The sequence below is a fragment of the Eubalaena glacialis genome, chromosome 2, assembly GCF_028564815.1.
Source record: "Eubalaena glacialis isolate mEubGla1 chromosome 2, mEubGla1.1.hap2.+ XY, whole genome shotgun sequence".
Classification (NCBI taxonomy): Eukaryota; Metazoa; Chordata; class Mammalia; order Artiodactyla; family Balaenidae; genus Eubalaena; species Eubalaena glacialis.
The window spans coordinates 51,167,791-51,180,967 of record NC_083717.1 but is presented as its reverse complement, the minus strand read 5'-3'; the positions used below and the strand labels follow the sequence as shown (position 1 = coordinate 51,180,967).

General features: G+C 36.9%; 1 protein-coding gene across 5 annotated transcripts in view; it reads right to left on the bottom strand.

Moving 5' to 3' along the window:
- Positions 1 to 13,177, bottom strand: part of MEF2A (myocyte enhancer factor 2A) — a 176,316-nt gene that overhangs the window by 162,403 nt on the left and 736 nt on the right. The gene's annotated exons all lie outside the window — the stretch shown is intronic.

Below are 13,177 nucleotides of genomic sequence, written 5' to 3'. Positions count from 1 at the left end.
ATAAGACTGTGAATGTTCACACAGGGGACTTCAACAATACTGGTAGTTTTATTTTTTCAGTAAGGTAGTAGATCCACAAGTGAATGTTTTATTATTCTTTATATACCATTATATTTCTTATATATTATTTACATCTCCACCTCTAAGTGTAAAAAATTTTATTAAAAATGATTTAAATTCCAAAAAAAAAAGTTACCTTTTCTGAAAACTTCACATATTAGATTGTCATTAGAATAAAGAAGTACCAAAGAAGTGCTAGGTTGAATATAGGCCTATAACTCATTCATGTTATAAATAAAACCAAAGCATTTCCAATATACATTACAGAAATAAATATTTGAATTAATAACCTTACTTTACAGAAAAAAGCACTTAAGACTCTTGCAATAACCTAGAACCTGCATTTACATGCTAGCAGAATGAAGCAAGAGTATTTAAATTGGTTTATATCTCCTACAGGGTACTTTCTAACATCTCTAGCTCACCAGTGTAAGTTGACTACCTATGTCTTTTCTTACTAAAACCCTTGTAGCACTGATAGCATAAGTCAATAGATTCCTGCTCCCCCTCCCCCAAAAGTAGACACTTTAGTGAGGACAATGGTGGTAGCATTATCTAACTAAAAATATTCCCCCTAAACCATATGAAAATACAAGGCGGAAAAGGAAATCCTACACAAAACCAAGCTTTCAGCATACCCTAAAGACAAAAAAAAAAAATGCTATGAGTGGAAACAGAAAAATCACCAAATCCCAGTACTTGATTGATCTCCCAAGCTGTCACTCCACCCCCACGCACCACAAGGCTTGGTGCCAGCAAACAGGCCTAAGGGTCATTTGAAAGGACCACCAAAAATATTAACCCACCCTAAATCTGGGGAAATACTGGGAAAATGGGCAGATCAGAATACAGAGCACAGGGAAGGAAGTTCAAACTTCTGGTGATTTAAAGAACAGGTGCCATTTAAAGCGCTAGCCGCCATGTAAGGGGGCACAACCTTGAAACACATGGCCTCTGGGAGAAGACAGGCAAAAGGAAGGAAAGAGTGTCCTTTGGCAATTGGATGGTAAAGGGAAAAAGAAAAAGGGGAAAATTTAAGGTCCTGCAAGACCAAAAAGAATCATAAAATTGGAAGTCTCACAACCCTTCTCTCCAACCATTAAAACAAACAAATAAGAACTACTGAAGTAACAGGACTATTTTATACTGACAGAAGAGGGCACCATTAAACTAGGAATACTGTAAAACCCCCCAATATCACAAAAATGAACAAAAGAAAAGTGAAATCCAGAAAATCAGGAAACAGATTTTGACATATCATGTGAGGAAAACCTCCTACCAAAAACAACCTCAAAGCAGCAAAAACTCTCTAAGTCAGTATTCCAAATAGAATTAAATATATTCTGTTAATACATTATCCTAATATAGTAATAATTGGATTAAACATATTCAAACAAGCATTTGAGGATATGAAAACCACTTTGAATCAGACAGAAACTGAAAAACTAAAAACAAAAATGAGAAACTTAAAAAGCTGACTGAATTCAAAAAAGAAACAGAAAAAAAAATTATTGCAGAAATGAAGAATAAATTGCAAGGCACCCAAGGGAGAACTGACTTAAATGAAAATGATCTACCACAGTCCATAACATAACAGCATGTGTTATGAGCCACATCCATCCACATCTGGTGGTGTTTCATTTGATTTCAGATAACTTTCAATCCACCACTTCACAATAACTCACAAGCCACAACCTTTCCAAAACTCACCTACATAAGCAAACTTCATGTCTTTTTCATAGCAAAGAGCCACATTTACTCTTTATGTAATACTTAACCATTTAACATGTTTAACAGCATGACTGCTGTTTTAAATAGGTTTATTAGGTTCCTATCTTTTCTCTTTAATTCACTGACAGAGTTTCTGAGTATTGTTTTCCTGGCTCCATTGACACCATGAACCCCGTGGTTTTTATTATACAACTTTGCATCGCACACTGATTTTCAGGAACACACATGCCATGTTATAGTAGAAGTGACTGTACATGTATACAATCATATACTAATCCACACATATATATATGTGTGGATTAGTATATACACACATATTTCTTAGCTCTGCTGAAAAGGCCTAGAAACAATGACACCCCAGGAGCAATGAGCACACCTAGCACCCAGATCTTGGTTTCTAAATGCCATCCTCCAACGAAAGGAGCCAGGGCTCTTTGGAAAAGAGGATGATTCCAGGATTGGGAAAGGTAAAACACAAGATGAGTCTGGAGCAATTAAACAGTCTCCTGCTTTGTTTAGAAAAAAATGTTTATTGTCGTGGGGTTTTTTTTTTTTGCTTTTTTGTTTGCTTGTTTAACTTAAGACAATCTTATTGAGACCACAGTATCTGAAACTTCTCACTTCTAGTTTCCAAGATAAAATGCTGAAAACCTTGAGATAATCTAAAACAGCGTGCTCTGCCTTAGGGCAGGCATACCCTTAGGCTTTTTTTAATAGATAAATCCTCTCTGTTCCCCGACCACTACATACCTTCGCTTCCACTCCTCTTCAAACACCCATTCCATGGGCAACTCCTTAGGCCTCGTCATTAACAGGAACTGTTCCACTTCTGAGAGTAAGTTATACATCCCACTCTCTGACTATACCCTCTTTATCCATCTAGGCACTCTATCACAAGTAAATTCATCATCTTTCTCCAAAGCCTAAACCTCCCCTTGTGCTTCCTATTTCAGTAAACCACCCATTCATTCCCTCAATTGCCCAAGCCATAAACCTAATCATTACCCTTAACTCTTTCTCTTTCACCTACCACAAGCTCTCCATCACTGAGTCCTTTCATTCTACCTCCTATATATCTCCTCAAATCCAACTATTTCTTCAATCCTCATCCCACTACCACAGTCCAGGCCACCTTAACCCCTTTTAACTAATTTGTTGTAACATCCTCCTAATTATTCTCCCTGCCTACCAGTTTTTTGGTTTTTTTAAATAAATAAATAAATAAATTTATTTATTTATTTATTTATTTATGGCTGAGTTGGGTCTTTGATACTGCACGCGGGCTTTCTCTAGTTGCAGAGAGTGGAGGCTACTCTTCATTGTGGTGCGCTAGCTTCTCACTGCGGTGGCTCCCCTTGCTGTGGAGCACAGGCTCTAGGCATGCGGGCTTCAGTAGTTGTGGCTCGCGGGCTCTAGAGAGCAGGCTCAGTAGTGGTGGCACACGGGCTTAGTTGCTCCACAGCGTGTGGCATCTTCCCGGACCAGGGCTTGAACCCATGCCCCCTGCATTGGCAGGCGGATTCTTAACCACTGTGCCACCAGGGAAGCCCTGCCTACCAGTTGTAACTCTCTCTGAAGAAGTCTACACAGTGCAATCAGTATCACCTTTTAAATTAATTTCCTCCAGGCTTAAGATGCTTAGATTTTCCCTAAAATAAAGTACAAATTCCTTAACACAGCTTAAGGGCTCTTCATAATCTGGTCCCTATTTATCTCTCCAGTCTAATCTCTCTGGCACTGCCTGATCCATCCATAGTGTACTCTGAGTTTCTCCAAGCAACCCAAGGTCCTTAAATGTATCTCTTGCTCTTAACACAGGTCTAGTAAACTCTATCTACTCTCTTCACAAGGCTAAGTCCTATTCACTCTTTAGACTTCAACCTAAGTTGAAAATGTCACTTCCAGTGGAATAATTTTCCTGGCTTCCCTGAAACTGGGTTAATTGCCCCTTCTATGTGCTCCTGTAGCGCTCTGCACTATACACATCAAGCACATAGCAAAGTGAATTATAAACCTATATGTGTCCATACTCCCACGTGACTGTGAAAGCCATGCCTTTTCACTCTTGTTCCTCATCACCTAGCCCTGTGGACTGAATGAATAAGATAATGAAAACCAAACTGTGAAATTGCCAAAGTAACACAATTTTTACGAAGAATTAGAACCCAATGACTCCTGGCTCAGTAACACAATATTCTTTCCACTATACTTTGTAGCACTTAATTTCACTTTCATAAACAAGTCAACGTTAATTATATATAAAGCATGTAACCTAGACTTAAAAAGGATCTAGATATCATCTCACTATAATTAAAGTGAAGCCCAGAAAGGGCTAAAGAACAAAACACTATAAAACAGCAATGTCAAGATTAGTCGTTTTGATGTTCTTTAATTATATACTTTAATCTCAAGAATTAGGTTTTTAAAATTTTTAAGTTGAAAAACTTTTAGATGTTTCATTACTTCAATGTTAATAAAGTTAGTATAAACAGAACAAATGAATCACCAATTCACTTAAAAGTTTCCACAAAATTACCTGAAATGTTACAACAAAACACAAGAATAGTTAACTATAGTATAAGAGTAATAAAGATAATATTGAGTCATTATTATATTTATACATTATAAACCACCTATGGGTACCAATCATGCTCAAGGCACTATGAAACATATTCACTGAACATACAAAGAGATATAAAACAGGACTCCTATTCCCAAGAACCTTAAAATAAGTTTTGGAAATCAAGACCCAACCATTACAGAATTAAACAGAAAAATTACGTGACAAATTAGTCACTTAAACTGTTAACAGTTTCAAAAGAAAAGATTCTGTGCTAAGGAGTTCCAGGAACGTAAAGAAAAATTACAATCTACTGCTTGAGCAATTAGCATAAACTCAAAATTTCTCAGCTTGGTCAGCTGAAAAGGCTCTAAAACAATGATATTCCAGTATCAACGAGCATACCTACTGCCCAGTTCTTGACTTCTAAATACTCTTAACCCAATGAAAGAAACCAGGACTCCCTGAAGAAATGGCTGATCCTAGGACAGCTGCAGGAAAAGCAGATGATGAGCCTGGAATATCTTCTGTCCCCAAAGTAAGGAAGTGCTCCAAAAATGATAGAAACATGTCAAAACAATCAATGAGTTAAGCTGAAGGAGCTCCCACTGACCAAATCTGAGTTAATTTGGAACATCAAAATGAATACTGACAGGGGACTTCCCTGGTGGCACAGTGGTTAAGAATCTGCCTGCCAATGCAGGGGACACAGGTTCGACCCCTGGTCCGGGAAGATCCCACATGCCACAGAGTAACTAAGCCCATGCGCCACAACTACTGAGCTTGCGCTCTAGAGCCCGCGAGCCACAACTACGGAAGCCCGTGCGCCTACAGCCCGTGCTCCGCAACAAGAGAAACACCGCAATGAGAAGCACGTGCACCACAATGAAGAGTAGCCCCTGCTCGCCGCACCTAGAGGAAGCCCGTGTGCAGCAACGAAGACCCAACGCAGCCAAAAATAAATAAATAAATATTTTTTAAAAATGAACACTGACAGGTGATAGAGTATAACCTACTTCATAAAAAAAGAATCCATAAACTTATATTGATATTAAATAAGCAATGAAAAGGAAAAACTCTAATTTACAATTGAATAGAAGGTCGACTAACAAATGTAGAAGGAATAATAGAAAAACACCACTTTGAAACCGCTGTGTAATAACTGATTCAGGCAAGAATCATCAACAAATGCTAAAACCATTATGTGAACATTCTGGGGGAAGACAAGAGTATTTACACAGTCTCAAAGGGTCTCCCCAAAGATTATTCAACAATAACAAAGGGGACAATGAAAACTTTTATATGGAGTTTTCAAACCTTAACTAAGTGATCCAAGTAAACAACAACAATGGGTCAAACAGACATTATATTGCCTCCTGATAGTGATGCACTGAAGGATATATCATCACTTATGTGGTATTCCTGCATCCTACAAAACAAAGGACCTGTACTCTTCAAAACTATTCATGTCAGAGAAAAAAAAACATTGAAAGATTGTCTCAAATTAAAGGAGATAGGACAACTAAAATGCAATAAATAACACTGAATTAGAAAAAAACACTATTAAAGGATATTATTGGCACAACTGGAGATTTCAACATGAACTGTATAGCAAATTATTGTATCAATATTAAATTTTCTGAATCCATCATACTGTGTGGTTATGTAAGAATATCTCTTCTTCTTAAGACAATATTGCTGAAGCACCTGGGGTAAAGGATCATGATGTGTGAGACCTACTCTCAAATGGTTAACAATAAAAATAATTATAATAGGAAAAGGAAGAAAAAGGAGAGAAGAAAAAAAAGAGGAAAAAGAGAAGAAAAAAGATCTACACAGTGGAGTCCTGCTATTACAGCACAATACATGATATGCTGAATGAGATTAATATATTTAATATGTGGTTTCCTTGTTAGCAAAGTACATTAATGCAGCATTTCCAATCTATCCCTTGTATGCATCTGTGATGCTCTGTCTCAGATGATATGCCTCTGACTTTAACTGAATAAACTTGAATCTTTGGCATACTCGAGAAGATGTAATCAAGAAGCTTCAAATTATAGATAAAATAAAATAATAATATCTGTTTCCAGAGTTTGGGGCCACTCTGCAAACACAGAGAATCATAAGGCAAATATGCTAAATATATTAACAATCGGTGAATCTAGGTGACAGGTATATGAGTTCACTGTACTAGTCTTGTAACTTTTCTCTAAGGTTTTCCCAAAGCAAAACATTAAAACAACAACAACAACCACCTTCTGACAATACCTTTACTTTGGGAAAACTGAGCCATTTCTGAAAAACAAAATCTCAACTCGCAGATTCTTTTCTCCCTTTCCCTTCATAATCCATGTGAAAATAAGCTTAACACCATTAAGAAAAAGGTTTTCAGCATCAAAATAAACATTTTGCTAAAACAGTCCCCAACTTCCAAACAGGTTATGTTCCAAAAGCTCATTCGTAATTTAGGTATTTAGAATGTGGAATGATCTTCACCATTACAAATAGTTCTTAGGTTCCTAATGCTGGCCACAAAAGCTCTCACAAAATGGAATTTCAGGAAATGCTATTATACTTAGGCTCGATAGCTCTGAGATTCCTGCCTTGACCCAGAATACATATATTAATATGTACAGGAAATGCACAAACTAGTATTTTATAATCTGGAAAGTACTTTTATAATTTTTAAAGTCTCATTTGGGAAAACTGGTTTGCGTTGGTCATTTCAGTTGATTAGGACAACTTCCACTCAATTCAACATTTACGGAGATTTAATATGTGGCATGACAGACTGGTTGGTACTGAGCATACAGAAAGAGCAACACAGTCTTTGACATAGGAACTCCGCCTAGCAGAAGAGAATGACATCAATTATAATACTTTAAATAGTCTATAATGGATTTTACTCTACAAATAGTGTGTGCATCAAGAGCAAGGGAGGAAAACTTTGTCTAAAAGCATTAAAATCGGTATCAAGATAACATCTGAGCTACAACTTAAAGGATAAATATGAGCAAGTGAGCATTCCAATCCCTGGCAAAAACATGAATGAAGATATAGATATATTACATTCAGATAATGGAGAAAAACCATAATTAAGCAATAACTAAACAAGATATGTACAAATTATACTAAGTGTCTTAAAGAAAATAAACAAAATGTGTGACAGAGTAACTAACGGACTGCAACATTAAACAGGATGGTCTGAGTGAGAAAGTGAGATCTGGGCTAAGTTCCAAAGAGTTTGGCCAGGCGAGCCTTATGAAAAGCATCTCAAGCAGGTAGTACAAAAAGTGCAAAAGACCCTAAAAAGGAAGTAAAAAGTTTAAAGAACACTGAGAGGCGCAAGTGGCTGGCATCCAGTGAATGAAGGGAAGAACAATGAGAAGGGGGAAGAACAATGAGAATGAGAAAGATCATTCAGGGCCATTCAGGTCGCAGAAAAGAATACAGGCCATTCGAGAGAAATGGGAAGTCACTGGAAGATTTTAAGGAAAAATGACATGACTGAGGCTCTTAAAAGGGTCCCTAGGGCTGCTGTGTGAATAAAGAACTTGAGAGGAACAGGAAAAGAAACAGGAAGCCCAGTCAGGAGGCTACTGCAGTAATTCATGCAAGAGATAATGATGCCTTGAAATAAAGAGGTGAAGACAGTGAAGGCTAAGAGCAGTGGATTGGCTCAAGATAGATTCTGAAGGTACAACATAACGTGTGGATGGGTTGGATCTGAGAGAAAAGAAGAGAACCCGAAATGATATCTTAGGTTTCTGGCTTGCGTCCTGCCATTTACTGAGATGGGGACGGCCAGCAGAGACACCAGGGTTTGAGGGTAGGAGAGAGGAAGAAGATTGGGGGAGAGGAATAAATAGCTATATCTTAGTCACGTGGCTAACATGATGTTTGAAATCCCAACTAGATTTCCAAGGGGATATCACACTCAGGAAAATTCTGGGCTAGAGAAATAAAAGTGGGAGACATCAGCATGAAAATAATAGCCTTTTCAGGGAAGAGCAAATAGCTGGCCTTAACTGGGTCATAGAAACTGAAGAGTTGTGGCTGACAATGAGCCTAGAAAGATAGGATAGAATCATACTATGAAGTGAACCGTGACTAATAATGGCAACAGCAGTAGCGGTAATGATAGTAACAGTAGGAGAAAAAATTACTGCATTTTAGGTACCAAGGACTGTGCTAAAAGCTTGATAATACACATCTCATTCAATCGTCTCAACAACTCTACAAAGTAAATAACATTATAATCACCATTTTATACACTGAGCCTCAAGAAGACTGAGAACTTGCCAAAGAAAAAGTGCTAGAGTGGGTATTCTAAAACTTAGGCAGTCAGATTTTAGAGATCAACCTCTTATCTTTTAAATTACTGCCTGTTTACTGATTTTACATGCCTTCAAAGTTTTTTTTAAAAGAAGAATGCAATTTGGATCTGAATTTTAGAAATGTAATTCTAATCTCTATGTAAAAGACGGATTGCTAAGGGTGGAGATGAAAAATGAGACAAGCAAATACAATATTAGTCAATGCAAGAGCACCTTGTTTTAATAAGCCAACAGCTACAAGTTATCTTACCAGGTTAAATGGAGAGTATCCTTTTGTTCCAAGGGTCACAAATCATACCTCAAACTAATCCAAGTCAAGCTCCACATGCATGCTGCTGGCAACAAAAATAACCTGGTGAAAAGGTCCAGCTCATGCAGTATAAATTTACCACCCACTACCAAAACATTTCTCAAAACATATAACAATGTAACTTTATTGATGGCTGAATTTAAGTTCATAAATTAAAGTTTACATTTTTGTATAAGGAAGAAAATAAAATTAGTATTGATTCAAGACAACCATAAAAAGATGTGCCTTGGTTGATAGTTATTAGAAGTCTGATCAGCTAGTGTCTGTTTTAACAATTCCTCTGGCTTTCAGCATCAACAGGTATTAAACTGAAGAAGTAAATTATCTGCTGTCATACACCAATGTTCAAAAATCTGGTATTCCACTTCATAAACCAGCTAATTTTCTTAACTCATATGCTTACGATTTCATCTTGAGTGATTACTAAGATGATTCAATATTAGATAAAATACTAAGTTCAGTAAATATCAATTTAGTAAATACAAAAATATTAAAATTAGTAAATAACATATATCTATATAAATAATATAGTATTTATTAAATATGTGCCAACACATATCCTGTGCCATGCATGAGTCTTATTAACAAATGAGCTTATACTTTCAATTATAATAAACTGGACACAGGATCCACTTATCATAGAGTACACAGATAAACCATACACAGATAAAGCACATCTAAATAAAATAATTTAGTCCCACCAAGCAAGTAAAAAGAATAAAAAATTAAAATTACCAACTAAAGAAAACCTATTTTTTAGATATACCTATTCCAGGTATGTTATAAAAATATTTTTGTAATTTCAAATTTTAAATATCATATCTTAAAGATAACTCCCACAGATAACTCCTAAAAGACATGTTTCAGTGAAAAGTAGGAAAAATACTTATATTTCACTTTTTTTTTTTTTTTTAATGTAGAGAGATCATGGAAGTTAGAATCCAACAATGATTGCATATCAGCCAACTAAACATTTTATGTTTAATCTGACAATGAATTTAAGATGCTGGGATATTTTATCCCAAACAAATATATGAGCATTCTCCTGTATTTATACATTACACGAAGTCCTTTTGGTAACAAACATTAAAGGTACAGGTATTGGGCAGAGTACCTATACAATCTACATAGGAAGGAAGGGATGTATGCAGGAAGAGATGAAGGGAGATGAGGCAACATGCATTTTTGTACATCAAGTCTCAGGGAACGCCCTAGGAACTATCACACCATTATTTCATTTAATTCTAACAATTCTATGGGGCAGGTGATGTAATTCCTTCCCATTTTACAGAAAACGTCTCATAACTTTGTCAGTGGTAGAGCTGGGATCAGAACCGAGATGTGATGACAAAGTCAAGCAGCCTTCCTTTATGAGGACTTCCAAATCACCATAATGTGTTAGAGTGTTCTATGCAGGAAGTTATCTAACTAGAAAACAGATTTGATTTTCCATATTTACACTTCTCTTATTACTTCAAACATTGAGAGAGCACTCACTTCTCAATTTACTAAGAACGTTCAGAAATTTTCTTTCTAATCTAGAAAAAGGCAATGCTGATCATTTTCAGTCCACAAAGCAGTATTTTCATTGCCCCATCGCTGATAAAAGAAAACCTCAGCTAGACTTTGTAACATTCATATGTACCATGAGTGTATCTTCCAAAACAAACAAACAAAAAATAGGTGCATAGTCTGATTACAAGACAGAATATATAAAATTAGAAATGCCCAAAGAAAATCTAGGACCATCATCATTGTGTGTTACTCTAAATTCCTCTTGCCATACTTTATAAAAGCAGCAAAGGGAGGAAAAAAAAGTGGCTTCCCAAAACCACACTGATAAGCATGCTACTTCCCAGTAACAAATTTACTTATGGCTTCCCCCTCCTAAATCGGAAAACAAATCTACTAAAAAGATTTTATTAAAATATTTCAAACTTCAAAATCACGTTCTAATAAACATTTCCACAATTACTTAACCACTCTCAGAATACACTTAGATATTTCTCTTGGTAACCAAAAAATTAATGAGTGACGACACTGCTACTGCTTGAATATTAATAAAATTAATATTAACCTGCACTGCATTCTTAATGTAAAACACAAAGCAATAATGCAACTGCCTTGAAAAATAAAGCATCACCATTCAAAACAACTCATCTTTAAAAGATTATTTCCAGTTGCATTTACAAAATAATCTTTGTCAAACATACCCACTAAGGAAACATAAAAACTCTAACAATATAGAAGATTATTCTCAAACCCTAATTCAACATGGTGACTTTACAATTATTATTTCTGAGCCCCAAAGAGCTATTTTTCTTCTACTGAGCACTCCCCACCACTCATTCACTCGTTGCCCTAAACAATTTTATTGGACTTTTGCTGGGAAGCAATTTAAGGAGTTAACATGATTTTATCATCTTTGCTCCAGTATGAATAAAACCATAGTTTCATATATAACAACTGTGAATTAAATGAAAAACCTGTGTTTAGAGAGGTCACTACCATCTCACAATCGTTGACGGCTTTAGTAAATAAGCTTCTATTGGAAGCACTCTTCCAACAGAAATATTAAAGCCTGTGTCTGCAAAGTATTTAAATCACTAGTTTTAGTTCTTCAGAGTATTTTCATTTTAACAAGATTATCACAACTTTTTTCTACAACGCTCACTGAGAATTAGAAGTGATTCCAGAGTCAGTTAGTGCATCATCATATAGAACTAATCTTAATGTTTTATATAACATGTGTTCACTATGTTTGATATAAAGTCTAACTAAAATTGTCTTCCACTTTAGTGAAAACACTTTTGACTTTTTTCTTAAAACAAAACTTGCCATTCACAGGAAAAGAAATGAGTAAAGACTGAGCCTTCCAAAACTAAACCAAAAAAACAAAAACAAAAAACACCCCAAACCAAAAGACGTATATACAAAAGCCATAATAACACAATATAGTTATTTTATCCTCATTTCCTAAATTCACACTATTAAAATAAATGCCGTTTTTGTGTTTGCAGAAAAAATCTTTAAGCTATTTTGTTTAACTTTTCCACAGACTGTACAAGTACTGCCAAGGTAACAGATTTTAAAACTGACAACTGGAGTACTTGGCAGATGTCAAAACAACACAGCTGGATTCTTAAAGGAAAAGTGCTCTTCTGTAATGTACACCTAATTACAGCTTTAGAGAACCTTCTCTCCATATAGTAATAGATACAAGACACAATGAAAACATACTGTGCTAAAACTTGAAAATTTTTAGACAGTATTTGTTTTAAAATACACACACTCTCAACACACCACAGCAGGCCTTTCTAAAAGCACACTTACTGGAATCACAATCTCATTGTAAAATAAAATGCAGGTTAACACGGTGCTGCTAGTCTTCAATCTACACATGGTTCCCTACTGGATCATGACAGAAGGCTCGCTTCTTATCTCAGTACTCAGTCATCAGGTCTGAGGACATTTTTATAGTTACACTTTAAAGGGAAAAAAACCAAAAAAACAAAATAACAACAAAAAACCCTTGTTCTTCTAATTCAGAAATGCTCATCTTTTCCAAACTTGTTTGCACTATCTCACCTACTAATAAATCCTCACTGATCAAAGACAGATGGAATCGAACTAAAAGGCAAAGTTTCTATCACACAAAACCTTCCCTGCGAGCCGGGATCTACTTAGATGGACGTCCTGGGTGAGGGCAGCGAGCGGTTCCCTCTGTAGCCCCTTCCCTCCCCGCGACGTCTCCCCGCACGGTCGGGCGTCCGCACCCGCAGGTGCCCCCAGCCCGGGCCACCTCTTGGCCCCAAGTACCGACCCGGCCACTGACATCCACACACACACATCCACACACACACGGCCACTGACTGACACTGACACACACACACACACACACACACACAGGGTTCCACTCCGTTAGACCAACCTTCTCCCAAACAGAAGTGGGGGAACTTCTTCGAGTCCAACAACAGCGCAAAACGCCCCCCGCACCCCCCGGTAAACCGCTTCGGGGAGACCCCGGCCTCACACTGGAAGATTAAGAAAACAGCCCTCGGGCGTTCCCCTACAGAGAGGCTCCGGGCCCCCAGGGAACTCCAACTTTCAAGGAGGCGACGTCCACCACCGCCCCCCAGCCCCAAACACGGCGCGCGCGCCCTGGGAGGCTCCTCG